This window comes from Hemitrygon akajei, chromosome 15 (assembly GCF_048418815.1).
Source record: "Hemitrygon akajei chromosome 15, sHemAka1.3, whole genome shotgun sequence".
NCBI lineage: Eukaryota > Metazoa > Chordata > Chondrichthyes > Myliobatiformes > Dasyatidae > Hemitrygon > Hemitrygon akajei.
This window is the reverse complement of record NC_133138.1, coordinates 86,428,063-86,443,266: the sequence shown is the minus strand read 5'-3', so window position 1 is coordinate 86,443,266 and position 15,204 is coordinate 86,428,063.

Genomic DNA, 15,204 nt, shown 5'->3' with positions numbered 1-15,204 from the left:
GGTAGGGGGATCCAAGGCGTAGTGCTGAAGGAGCCTCTTCCCTTGATCTTTGAACAGTAGTCAGGATGTGGGCAACAACTTTCAACAGGAGATAGAAAAGGCATGCAAAAATGACAATGTTATGATACTCATGTGAGACTTCAATATGCAGGTAGATTGTGAAAAGTAGGTTGGTGCTGGATCCCAAGGGAAGGAATTTGTAGAATGTCTATGAGATGGCTCTTTACAGCAGCTTGTGTTTAAGCCCACTAAGGAAACTGTACAATATGTCACAAAACAAGGGGAAAACAGAAGAAGGCAAGTAACCCAGCTTCTGTGTTTCTCTTTCAACTAGTTTCCATAGTTACAAAGTATAACAGTGGCAACGAGGAAGTTTTAAAATGAACCCGAGACAACTACCTATCTGTTCAAGTGCAGCAGGTTTTTCTTTGGAAGGGGAGAAAGAAACATTCAAGATTTTTTTAAAGGCAGAAAACAGAACAAGCAACTGTGATGGTATGCAGTCGAAGGCCTAGACCCAAGTGTGGAGAAATGACAGGCTGTCTCTGTCACAGCAGTAGGTGACACCATTTCAACCCGGTACAGTGGAAGATGACCTTAGAGATTGGAGGGTTGCGAATGTTTTTCCTTTATAAGAAAGGGAGTAGAGATAGCCCAGGAAATTATAGACCAGTGAGTCTTCCATCATTGGCTGGTAAGTTGATGGAGAAGATCCTGAGAGGCAGGATTTATGAACATTTGGAGAGGTATAATATGATTAGGAATAGTCAGCATGGCTTTGTCAAGGGCAGGTCGTGCCTTACAAGCCTGATTGAATTTTTTGAGGATGTGACTAAACACATTGATGAAGGAAGAGCAGTAGATGTAGTATATATGGATTTCAGCAAGGCATTTGATAAGGTACCCCATGCAAGGCTTATTGAGAAAGTAAGGAAGCACGGGATCCAAGGGGATATTGCTTTGTGGATTCAGAACTGGCTTGCCCACAGAAGGCAAAGAGTGGTTGTAGACTGGTCATATTCTGCATGGAAATCGGTGACCAGTGGAGTGCCTCAGGGATCCTTACTAGGACCCTTACTAGAACAGATGGGTTGGGTTAGTAAGTTTGCTGATGACTCAAAGGTTGGAGGTGTTGTGGATAGTGTGGAGGGCTGTCAGAGGTTACAGCGGGACATTGATAGGATGCAAAACTGGGCTGAGAAGTGGCAGATGGAGTTCAACCCAGATAAGTGTGAAGTGGTTCATTTTGGTAGGTCAAATATGATGGCAGAATATAGTATTAATGGTAGACTCTTGGCAGTGTGGAGGATCAGAGGGATCTTGGGGTCTGAGTCCATAGGACACTCAAAGAGCTGCGCAGGTTGACTCTGTGGTTAAGGTGTTTTGGCTTTCATTGATTGTGGAATTGAATTTAGGAGCTGAGAGGTAATGTTGCAGCTATATAGGACCCTGGTCAGACCCCACTTGGAGTACAAAATACTCTGCAGATGCTGGGGTCAAAGCAACACACACAACACAAATACTTACCACAACAAGTTCCCCTTGTCATCACCTACCACTCCACCAGCTTCCGGATCCAACACATTATCCTCCACAACTTCCACCACCTTCAACAGGACCCCATCACTAAGCACCTCTTTCCCGCTCTACCCCTCTTCACTTTCCTCAGGGATTGTTCCCTCTGTGACTCCCTGGTCCACACATCCTTCCCCACAGATATCCTACCTGGCACTTACCCTGCAAGCGTAAGTGCTACACCTGTCCCTACTCCTCCTCTCTTACCACCATTCAGGGCCCCAAACAGTCCTTCCAGGTGAGGCAACACTTCACTTGTTGGGGTCATCTATTGCATCCGGTGCTCCCGGTGCGGCCTCCTCTACATCGGCAAGACCTGATGCAGATTGGGGGACCACTTTGTCGAGCACCTCCAATCCGTCCGCCACAACAGACAGGAACTCCCCGTTGCCACCCACTTCAGCTCTGCTTCACATTCCCATTTGGCTATGTCCATACGTGGCCTCCTCTACTGCCATGATGAGGCCAAACTCAGGTTGGAGGAGCAACACCTCATATACCATCTGGGTAGTCTCTAGCCCCTTGGTATGAACATCGAATTCTCCAACTTCCAGTCATTCCCTCCCCCTCCCTTCCCCCATCCCAGTTTCACTCTGCCTCCTCCTCCAGCTGCCTATCACCTCCCTCATGGTTCTGCCTTCTTCTACTACCCATAGTGCTTTCCTCTTACATTCCTTCTTCACCTTTCCTGCCTATCCCCTCCCTGCTTCCCCTCCCCCACCCCTTGATCTTTTCCCTTACTGGTTTTTCACCTGGCACCTACCAGCCTTCTCCTCCCCACCCTCCCCCCACCTTCTTTATAGGGCCCCTGCCCCCTCCCTCTTCAGTCCTGACGAAGGGTTTCAGCCCGAAACATTGACTGCTTGTTTCCACAGATGCTACCCGACCTGCTGAGTTCCTCCATCGTGTTGTGCGTCCCACTTGGAGTACTGTGCTCAGTTCTGGTCGCCTCACTACAGGAAGGATGTGGAAGCCATAGAAAGGGTGCAGAGGAGATTTACAAGGATGTTGCTTGGATTGGGGAGCATGCCTTATGAGAATCGAATTAGTGAACTCGGCCTTTTCTCCTTGGAGTGACGGAGGATGAGAGGTGACCTGATAGAGGTGTACAAGAAAATGAGAGGCATTGATTGTGTGGATAGTCAGAGGCTTTATCCCAGGGCTGAAATGGTTGCCACAAGAGGACATAGGTTTAAGGTGCTGGAGGGTAGGCACAGAGGAGTTGTCAGGAGTAAGTTTTTTACTCGGAGAGTGGTAAGTGTGTGGAATGGGCTGCCGGCAATGGTGGTGGAGCAGATACGACAGGGTCTTTTAAGAGATTTTTGGATAGGTACATGGAGCTTAGAAAAATAGATGGCTATGGGTAAGCCTAGTAATTTCTAAGGTGTGGACATGTTCGGCACAACCTTGTATTGTGCTGTAGGATTTCTATGTTTCTATGAATGCCTCATAACCTTTGCATCATGGTGCCACTGCAGAGAATAATTCTGCACAAATTGACAGAGAGGCCTTGAGTCTGGTTTAGGGTGTAAAGTGTTTCAACCAGTACCTGTATGGGAAAGAGTCTACCATCATTACTGATCATCAACCACTAGTGTCCATTTTCAGTCCAGAGGAGGGCATTCCACTGACAGCAGCAACATGAATACAGATATGGGCTCTGCTTTTTGCTGCACAAAATTACAAGATTGAATTCAAGAGAACAATTAATTGTGGAAGTGCTGATAGATTGTCCCATTAATCGTGGGAAAAGGAAGTTCCTAAAAAATATACAAAACGGACAAAAAAGATGACTGCAGAGCAATTTGTTGAGTTGAAATACTTTCTATATTGAGTTGGGGTTTATAGCTAAACAGGGAGGAGTGTTGCATATTCAGTATTTCAGTAATATTTGAGTAATATTGTAAATGTATTGTTTGATTAAGCATTCTTTGCTTCTATAATTCATTATGGGCGATACCTAAGAAGAATGTGAATGGCATACGTCATTATGCCACCACATCATATGTGAGTGCAGTACTTAAAAAAAGAACAAAAACTAAATATCTATGACTTTTGATTAGTCACTGTTGCAGCCTCACTTGATGTACTGTGAGCAATTTTGGGCCCCATATCTGGGAAATGATGAATTGACATTGGAGAGTGTTCATAGGAGATTCTTAAGAATTATCTCGGGAATCAAAGGGTTAAAATTTGATGGCTCGGGGCCTATAAGACCATAAGATATAGGAGCAGAAGTAGGCTATTCGGCCCATCAAGTCTGCTCCTCCATTTGATCATGGTTGATCCAATTCTTCCAGTCATCCCAACTCCCCTGCCTTCTCCCCATATCCTATACTCTCTGGAGTTTAGAAGATCAGGGTTGGGGGGGTATCATTGAATATAAAGGCCTTGGTAGAGAGGATGTTTCCATTGTGGGAGAATCTAGGAACAGAGAGCACAGCCTCACAGTAAAATGTTGTCCTTCATTAAAAACATTATCCTTTAGGAGAGATGAGGAGGAATTTCTTTACCCAAAGGGTGGTTAGCCTTTGGAATTCATTACAGATAGCTGTGGAGGCCAAGTCATTAGATATATTTAAAGTGGAGATTGATAGGTTTTTGATTAGTAAGGACTTCAAAGGTTATAGGGAGAACACAGAAAAAATGGGGTTGAGAGAGAAAACAAGGGAGAGCAGACTTGATAGGCTGAATGGTCTAACCCTACTCCAATGCCTTAAGTTCTTATGGAGAATCTAACCTCCACGTTACGTTGCAACTGATAACTCAGAGGTGGCCTTTTGTTTCATTTGCTCAGCAGGTTTCTCTGAACTCTTTCATGGTGCCCTTTTGAATATTGACATTTACTGGGTATTTATTGCATCTGTCTACTTGGATTCTAGTTAATACGGGAATCGATTGCACTGAAAAACCGCACACTTCTGATTTAAAATTCTGTCGATATCATACAGCACAGTAAAAAACCCCTGCTCAACTGGTCCATACCAAATAAAATCCCCATATTAGCTTGACCCATTTTCCCAGGTTCTTTCTGGGTAGTCTGTTGGTCTGAAAACACATTTTTAATAATTGATGCTGAGAATAAATTTGATCATCATTAAAAGGCAATCCATTGTATAACTCCCATTATTGGCAATATATGCAAGCGTTTTATCATATATTTTCAAAACACTGTCACATGTCTGCAAACTGAAAATGGCAAGCTGCTAATAGTTTCCATTTCAATTCCTTGTAAAGAGAAATTTAAACCATCTTTACATTGATTAATTTACAGGATAAAATCCCAAACTTGTGCACCAGCTGGAGAGAAGTGTTGCAAAGAGGTCAAAATTCCAGCGTACATCACAGTTTAGTGACCTTCAATTAAAATAGCTGGAAAATCATGTACGATACAGAGCTCAGGTTTTCAATCACCTCATCCGGACTCAGAGTGTTGGTTTTGACACACTAAATGTTTGAGGTTTCTACCCAAGGGAACAGTGTTTAGTGGCATGATATATGCTTCTGTTTGATGTGTTACCAAAAAAAATTGTTTAACAATAAAGAAATAATTTTGTGATAAATTCATTGTTCTTCCCCTCCCCAAATCATGCTAGATATTGCTTGAAATAATTTGAATTTAGTTTGGAGAGGTGGTGATTGATATATTCGAGGTCTTTGACCTGAATCACACTCTTTCACACTGCACAAATTCTGCCCAATCTGCTAAGCGTCACCAGCACGTCCTGTTGTTATATTTTCATGCATTTGGTGCTGGTTCTCAAACTATTCCTATCACATCTCCAAATTACTGATCAGGGAATTGACACTCTTATTCCTTATATAAAAATTGCCCGCCGGTTTCAGGGAAACTGAAATGGTTGCTTAAATGTACAAATTCAGAACTTGCTGTCAGAGTGGTGCAATTAATAGCATGAATTTTGTGTTTACAAGACAGATGAAGTCAGGGCTTATTCATTTCAACTTTCCAATGTCTCTTCAACAATATGAAAAGTCTTAATTTTTGCAAAACACCATTGTGACATTGTAAATTAACTATTGCATGGGGTAGCTCTTTAGGTCTTCAGATTTAATTGCAATTGGAATTTTCTTTAAAATTAATAGTTTACTTATTTATTTCAGACAGACAGACATACTTTATTGATCCCGAGGGAAACTGGGTTTCATTACAGTCGCACCAACCAAGAATAGTGTAGAAATATAGCAATATAAAACCATAAATAATATAATAATAATAATAATGATAATAATAATAATAATAATAATAATAAGAAGAAGAAGAAGAAGAAGAAGAAGAAGAAGTAAATTATGCCAAGTGGAAATAAGTCCAGGACCAGCCTACTGGCTCAGGGGTGTCTGACCGTCCGAGGGAGGAGTTGTAATGTTTGGTGGCCACAGGCAGGAATGACTTCCTATGACGCTCAGTATTGCATCTCGGTGGAATGAGTCTCTGGCTGAATGTACTCCTGTGCCTAACCAGTACATTATGGAGTGGATGGGAGACATTGTCCAAGATGGCATGCAACTTGGACAGCATCCTCTTTTCCAACACCACTGTCAGAGAGTCCAGCTCCACCCCCACAACATCACTGGCCTTACGAATGAGTTTGTTGATTCTGTTGGTGTCTGCTACCCTCAGCCTGTTGCCCCAAGTTTTTATTCTGATGCAATTCCTCTTCTCTCTATATTTTGCTTACTGTATGTATTGATATTGAATCAAACAGTTGGTTCATACTTATAGAGTCATAGTTCACTGCAGCACAGAAACAGACCCTTCAGCCCATCTAGTCCGTGCCAAAATATTAATCTACCTCATCCCATCAACCTAAACCAGGACCAAAGCTCTCCATGCTCTAGAGAATAAAGTTCCAACTTATTCAACTTTTTTTTATTACTCAGCTTTCAAGTCCCGGTAACATCCTTATAAATTTTCTCTGTATGTTTTCAATCTTACAGCCAGTTTTCCTGTAGGTAGGTGACCAAAACTGCACACAACACTCTAAATTAGGCCTCATCAACATCTTACACAACTTCAACATAAAATCCTAATTCCTGTACTTAGTACTTTATTTTATGAAGGCCAATATGCCAAAAGCTTTCTTTACAACCTTATCTACCTGTGATGCCTCTTTCAAGGAATTATTAATTTGTATTCCCAGACCCCTCTGTTTAACTGCACTCCTCAGTGCCCTACCACTCAACACGTAAGTTCTATGCTGGTTGGACCTCCTAAGGTGCAACACCTCACATGCATCTGCATTAAATTCCATCTTCCATTTTTTTCCAGCTGGTCCAGATCCCTCTACAAGATTTGATTGTCTTTCTTGCTGCCCCCCTAATCTTGGTGTCACCTGTAAATCTACTGATCCAGTCAACCACATTATCATCTACATCGTTGATATAGATGACAAACAACAATGGACCCAGCACCGATCCCTGCGGCACACCAGTCACAGGCCTCCATTAGAGAGGCAAACATCTACAACTACTCTCTGGCTTCTCCCATGTCACCTTTGTCTAATCCAATTAGTAAATTGGACCTCATCTTGAACACCAAGTAACTGAACTTTCTTGACCAACCTCCAATGTAAGACCTTGTCAAAAGCCTTGCTAAAGTCCATGTAGACAACATCCACTGCCTTGCCTTCATTGACTTTCCTGGTAACTTCCTTGAAAAAAATCTATAAAAATCTATAAATCCAACCTACTATACAGAAAGCCATGTTGACTATCCTTAGTCAGTCCCTGTCTATCCAAATACTTATAGATCTGGCCCCTTAGAATACCTTCCAATGGCTTACCAACTATTGCTATCAGGCTCCCTGGCTTATAATTTCCTGACTTATTCTTAGAGCCTTTCTTAAACAGAGGAAGGTTCCAATCCTCCAATCCTCCAATCCTCCAGTACCTCACCAGTCACCAGGGTGATTTAAATATCTCTGCTAGGGCCCCTGCAATTTCCCACAGGGTCCAAGGGAACACCTTGTCAGGCCATGGGGATTTATCCACCCTAATATGCCTCTAGACAGCAAACTCTTCCTCCTCTATAACCACTCTACAGTCTATGACCTCTTTGCTGATTTGCCTCACTTTTATAGATACTGTGTCCATCGCCCAGTTAAATACAGATGCAAAAAATCTGTTTAGGGTCTCCCTCATCTCTTTTGGCTTCATGCATAGATGATCACAGATTGTACAGAAGACCAATTTTGTCCCTTGCTGTCCTTTAGCTCTTAATACATCTGTAGAAGACATAAGACCATAAGATATTTGAGCAAAATTAAGCTACTTAGCCACTTTGCCCATCAAGTCTGCTCCACCATTCCATCATGTCTGATTTATTATCCCTCCCAAATCCATTCTCCTGCCTTCTCTCCGTAACCTTTGTTACCAGCAGAGAAAGAAGAATCCGTTGGAGTCTGGTGGTAGCAGACTAAAGGTGTTTATTAGTAAACTACACAATACAATATCAAAAATGCAAATATACATATAAAACAAGTTAGCAGTAATAAACCTAAAAGTGTAGGAATAATAATAATCAATAATAAACAAGCTCTATCGATGTCTAGGAGTAAATGAATTGTCATAGAGAAGTATAGAGTTCAGTTCATAAATGCTGAGGTGGTTATGGTTGTTGTATTGAAATCGTTGGAGAGAGAGAGATAGCGAGCGAGATGTAACAGCAACAGCTGCGGCAGGCAAACCTTTTGTGGCTTTCTTAATCTGTCGTGTCGTTGTAGTCATTCAGTTATGACTCCTCTGGTCTTCAGCTAGACCGTTCTTCTGTGGTGGACTCGTCACTCTGGCATGAGTGGACACACACACAAGTCCCCACTGGCCCTGCTGTAACACTGTGAGCTTTACTGACCGATCTCCTGGGTCAGTCTCCGAAGCCCCCACCTTTCTGTGGGTTCCCAACATTCAATCAGTGTCCACTGGTGTGTCTGAAGGGTGTCTCCCCAGACCTGTCTTTTATCCCCACTCACAGGGTCTCAGCTATCCATCAACTCTGAATGACCGTGTCCATCAAATCAGGCCACTCCTGCTATCTCCTGAGGAATGTTAACGAGCAAAGTAAAGTCCTTGTAGTGGAAGGTAAATAATCCAGGAAGAGACAAAATACAGTAAATCAACAGTCTCTCTCCCCCTTTTATCTGTAGCAGATGTTCTTGCCTGGGCTTTATTGCTCTCTCTCTCAATAGCAGCATAGCAACAGCAATAGTTCGTAGTTCTCGGGGGGGGGGAATAGTTAACTCTGCACCCCATTTCCATCAGGTCTGTTCATCACTCATAACACCTTTCACACCCTAACTTATCAATACTCTATCAATTTCCTGCTTTAAATACACCTAATGGTCTGACCTCCACAGCCACAGATTCACCATCCTTTGGCTAAAGAAAATTTCTCCTCATCTCTGTTCTAAATGGACATGATTCTATTCTGAGATTGTGCCGTCTTGTCCTAGACACCGCCACTATAGGAAACATCTTCACTGCATCCACTCTATCAATACGTTTTGATGAGATCCCCAAGTCATTCTTCTAAATTCCAGTAAGTACAGTCCCAGAGCCATCAAATGCTCCTTATACATCAATACTCTAATTCCTGGAACCTTCTCTGAACTCTCTCATCCTTTCTTAGATAAGGGGCTGAAAACTGCTCACAATACTCCAGGTGAGGCTTCACCAATGCCTTCTAAAGCCTCAACACTACATCCTTATTTTTATATTCTAGTCCTCTGAAATTGAACACAAACATTGCATTTGCCTTCTTCACCACCAACTCAACCTTCAACTTAACCTTTAGGAAATCCTGCACAAGGACTCAGATTTTTTAACTTTCACCCCATTTAGAAAATAGTCTACGCTTTTAGACCTTCTACCAAAGTGCATAACCATACACTTCCCAACACTGTATTCCATCTGCCAAATCTTCGCCCATTCTCCTGATCAAAGTCCTTCTGTAACATCCCTACATCTTTAAAACTTACTGATCTTCGTATTGTCTGCAAACTTGGCCACAAAGCCATCAATTCTGTCATCCGAATTATTGACATACAACATACAAAAAGCAGTCCCAAGACTGATCCCCTGTGGAACACCACTAGTCACTGGCAGCCAATCAGAAAGGCTCCTTTATACCCACTCTCTGCCTCCTGACAATCAGCCACTGCTTTATCCATGCTAGTATATTTCCTATCATACCTCTAAGGCCTCATATCTTGCTAAACAGCCTCATGAGTGGCATTTTGTCAAAAGCCTTTTGAAATTCCAAGTACACAACATTCATCCAATTCTCCTTTGTCTATCCTGCTTGGTATTTCCTCAAAGAATTCTAACAAATTTGTCAACCATGCTGACTTTGGCCTCGAAGCACACTGAGACCTCATCCTTAACAATCGATTCCAACACCTCCGTAACCACTGAACTCAAACTAACTGGCTATATTTCCTTTCTTCTGCCTCCCTCCCTTTTTGAAGAGCAGTGTGACATCTGCAATTATCCAGTCCTATAGAACCATGCCAGTATCTAGAGATTCTTAAAAGATCATTGCTAATGTTTCCACAATCTCTTCAGCTACCTCTTTCAGAGCCCTGGGGTGTAGCCCATCTGGTCCAGATGACTTATCAACCTTCAGACCTTTCACCTTCCGAAACACCTTCTCCCTGGTAATAGCAACTGCACTCATTTCTGCTCCTGACACTTTCAAATATCAGGCATACTGCAAGTGTCATCCACAGTGAAGACTGATGCAAAATACTTTTTCAGTTCATCCGTCATTTTGTTGTCCCTCATTACTACCTCTCCAGCACCATTTTCTAGCAATCTGATATCTACTTTCACCTCTCTTTTACTCTTTGAGAAAAACCTTTTGGTATCCTCATTGATAATATTGGCTACCTCACCTTCATATTTCCCTTGGGATTCTCCTTCACCTTGTCTGCCAGAGCAATTTCATGCCTTTTATTAGCCCTCCTGATTTCATTCTTAAGTGTTCCCTTCCATTTTTTAAACTTCTCAAGTATCTTATTTGCTTCTTCCTGTCTATACCTGTTATGCACCTCCTTTTTCTTAACCGGGGCCTCAATATCTCTCAAAAACCAAGGCTCCCTAAATCTGTTATTCTTGCCTTTTATTTTGATAGGAACATAGATATTAGGTACTCTCAAAATATCACTTTTGAAGTCCTACCACTTACCAAGTACTCCATTGCCAGAAAACAACCTGTCTCAATCCACACTTGCCATATCCTTTCTTCTACCATTGAAAGTGGCCTTTCTCCAATTTAGAATCTCAACCCGAGAACCAGACCTATCTGTTTCCATAATTACCTTGAAACTAGCAGCATTATGATCACTAGATGCAAAGTGTTCCCCTATACAAACTCCTATCACCTGCCCTGTCTCATTCCCTATTAGATAGGTAGAGATTAAATTGTGTGGTTTTTTTTAATTTACCTTTTAGCTGGTCACCACAACATTGTGGGCCAAAGGGCCTGTTATTGTGCTGTACTGTCCTATGTTCAATGTTAAAATCACCTACTATCACAACCTTACGTTGCTTGCAACAGCTTGCGATCTGTATTCAAATTTGCTCCTCTCAATTGCCTGACCATCAGGTGGTCTATAATATAATCCCATTAATGTGACCATCCCTTTCTTATCCCTCAGTTGTACTCATACAACCTCAGTAGACGAACTCTCCTGTCTGTCCTGTCTGAGCACTGCAATGTCTTCTAGGTTCAATCTGGGATGCTCATATTTAATAATTACAGCAGTTGGAACCAGATGGGAGCGGAGAGGGAATCTGTGCATAACATGGGTGGATGGAACCATGAGGAGTAGGTGGATGAAGATGAGTGAAGAGGTTGTGGGAGTGCGGGGAAGGGAGGAGCAGAGGAGGATCAGGAGGGTATGGGAAAAAACAGGGAGGAGAGGGAAAGGTGGTTACCGAAAATTGGAAAACTTAATATTCATGCCTAAGGATTCTAGACTGTCTAGGTGAAATATAATCTGCTGCTGTTCCAGTTTATGTTGGGCTTCATTCTGACAGTAGAGAATCCCAGGGATGGACTGGTCAGTGCAAGAATGAAGAGGAGGGCTGCTTGGGATGGCCATTGTGGTCTGAGCATAGGTGTTCTGTAAAGTAATACCTGGTCTCGGTAACAAAGAGGAGGACACACCCAGAGCATTAATTGGAGTAGATGAGATTGGAGAAGGTGCATACAAATCTTTGCCTCACCTGAAGGGCTGTTTGGTACCTGGATGATGGTGAGGGAGGATGTATATTCCATCCACTATGAGGGCAGGGGAGAGTGCCAGGGATAGGGAGGGAGGGGTGTTGGGAGATGTGCAGATCATGGAGTGTAAATCTTGGAGTTCTTCCTGCAGAAGGCAGAAAGGGATAGGGAAGAGAAGATGTGGACAGTGGTGAAATGTCAGAGGGTGAAAGGTGAGGACAAAGAGAACTCAGTTCTGTCCGGGGGTTGGGTGGGGGGGGGGGACATGGTGGGAGCAGAAATGAGAGAATCAGGCTCCATCAACAACAGCGGAAAGGAAGCCATTCTTCCCAAAAAAACAGACATTTTAGATGTCCTGAAACAGAGAGTCTCAAGTTGAGAGCAGATTCAGCAGACACAAAGAACTGAAAGAAAGGACTGGCATCCTTACAAGACACAGGATAGGAAGAGGTGTATGCAGCCCTAGGTGCTTTGGGAGATTCTAGCATCTGCAATCTCTTGTGTCTCCATCAACAGTTTATATCACTAATGCCATGCTTCAGTTGTTTTTGGGTATGAATAAAATCACTTTTACAATAACATTATTTTTCAATTAAAACATTCACTTCAGATTTTATAGTCTCTCCCCATCAGGATTTTTTTTCTCCTACTGTTTATCAGTGAATATTTTCTGCATTTGGTCCATGGTTTGACTTTTCCCTGGAAACAGCACCACAAGTGCTTAAGTAATTTTAGTTAAAAGTTTTGTGTATATCAGCTTTGACAGTAAGAAGGTCAGAAGTAACAAAAGGAGCTTTATTCCTTTCTAGAATTATTAATATTTGATGACAATATTTGTAGTCAAAGAAGACTGGGTGTTAATTTTACTTCTGTTACATCATACAGTATATGGCAATGCCTTTACCTGCTCGAGAGAAATGACTACAGAGTTTGAGTTGTCCCAGGGAGAATGAGCCACATAAGAAAGTCTAGAAAGCTTTGGCTGCAAGGGTACTTCTCTCAGAAAGTTGATAGGGTGATTAAAAGAGTCATTACGTCATAGAAAAGTACAGCAGTCCATCTAGTCCAGGCATGGGCAAACTACGGCCCGTGGGCCATATGCGGCCCGTTAAGCTTTTTAATCCGGCCCGCAGAACTTGATGAAATTATATTAATAAACCTTGCTAACGTCTTTTCCCCCGCAATTCTGGCATTTTCGCCACAACAAAACTAAATCCAGACTTTGATGCGCTGGCTAAAAAGGGAGACCAACAACACTGTTCCCACTGAAATTAAAAATAAGTTTCTTCGTTGTGTTATGTAAAAAATGCATTTGAAAATATTTTTTTCAATAAGCCTTACATGTTACATGTCATTTCTGTTAAGTGATGGACATGAGTAGTGCGCAGGTGCACGTACGTTCTCAAAATAAAAAATGCGCTCCAGATCAAATAACGCGCTCCGCATACTGGCGCGCTGTCACTGTTCTGTCCTTGTGCTGGTCGTTGTTGAGTTTTGGCACAGGGGACAATTCAATAAGAAGGAGCAGGACAAGTAGACCTGCATCTCCTACCGTTTTTGAAATAAAGACAGTCAGGAGGAGAGTGATGATGATAATATCTTGAAGGATAACAGAATTTTCAGTGCTTTAAAATAATAACTGTTACTATTAAAAAAGCTGTATTTTATTCATTTAATTTTCAGTGTTTTAAAAGTCATTTCAATAAATAGCTAAATACCATGGGACTTCAAAGACAGATATTTTGTTGTAATGCATTTGTTCATTTTCAATTGAAATTAAAGCACATGTTTTCTACATATCCCATGATATTTTATTTTCTCTTATGAGGTGTATTACCAAAACACTCCGTCCATCTGCTCCTGGTCCGGCCCCCCTGTCAAATTTTAGAACCCTTTGTGGCCCACAAGTCAAAAAGTTTGCCCACCCCTGATCTATTCTGTGCTGAACCAATTAAACTGCCTACACCTATCAATCTGCACCAGGACCATAGCCCTCTATACCCCTACTATCCATGTACCTGTCCAAACTTCTCTTAAACATTGAAATCAAACTCACATGCACCACTTGCACTGGCAGTTCCTTCCACACTCTCATGACCTTCTGAGTGTAAAAGATTCCCCTCGTTTGTTCCCCTTAAACTTTTCACCCTTAACCCATGACCTCTAGTTTGAGTTCCAACCAACCTCAGAGGAAAAAGCCTGCTTGCATTTACCCTATCTCTACCCCTCATAATTTTGTATACCTCAAACAAATCTCCCCTCAATCTTCCATGTTCCAAAGATTAAAGTCCTAATCTATTCAATCTTTCCATATAACTCAGGTCCTCCAGAGCCAACAGCATCCTTGTAAATTTTCTGTGAACTTGGGAGACTGAGTTCAAGAGCCACAAGGTAATGTTGCAGCTCTATAAAACTTTGCTTAGACCACACGTGAAGTATTGTGTTCAGTTCTGGTCCATATATTATAGGAAGGCTGCGGAAGCTTTAGAGAGGGTACAGAAGAGATTTACTGGATTAGAGAGCCTGTCTTACAAGGATAGGTTGAGTGAACTAGGGCTTTTCTCTTTTGAGTGAAGGAGGATGAGAGGTGACTTGAGAAAGGTGAATATTATGTTGATAGATTGAACAGCAAGAGACTTTTTCAAAGGGTGGAAATGGCTAATATTAGGGGGCATAATTTTAAGATGACTGAAGGAAAGTATAGGAGATGTGTCAGAGATAGTTTTTTACACAGAGAGCGATGGATGTGTGGAATTTGTTGCCGGGGTGCTGGTAGAAGCTGGTATATTATGGATATATAAGAGACTCTTAGATACAGTGGTACTAGAAAGTTTGTGAACCCTGTATCTCTGCTTAAATATGACCTAAAGTAGGATCAGATCTTCACGTAAGTCCTAAAACTAGGTAGAGAACCCAATTAAATGAATAATACAAAAAACATTATACTTGTTCATTCATTTATTGAGAAGAATGATCCAATATTACATGTTAGGAAAAGTATGTGAACCTTTGCTTTCAGTAACTGGTGTGACCCCCTTGTACAGCAATAACTTCAACCAAACATTTCCGGTAACTGGTGATCTTCTTGGAGGATTTTAGGTCATTCCTCCTCACAAAACTCTGGCAACAAACTCTGGGTTGTTGGTGGGTTTCTTTACATGAACTGCTTGATTCAGGTCCTTCCAAAACATAAACCATTCTGCTGTTGATTATTCTTGTCTTTTAGATCATTGTCTTGTTGCATCATTCAACTTCTATTAAGCTACAGGTGATGGACCGCTACCCTGTCATGCTCCTGTAAAATGTCTTGATACAATTTTGAATTCATTGTTGCCTCAACAATTGTAGGCTGTCCAGGCCCTGAGACATCAAAAACAGCCCAAAACCAT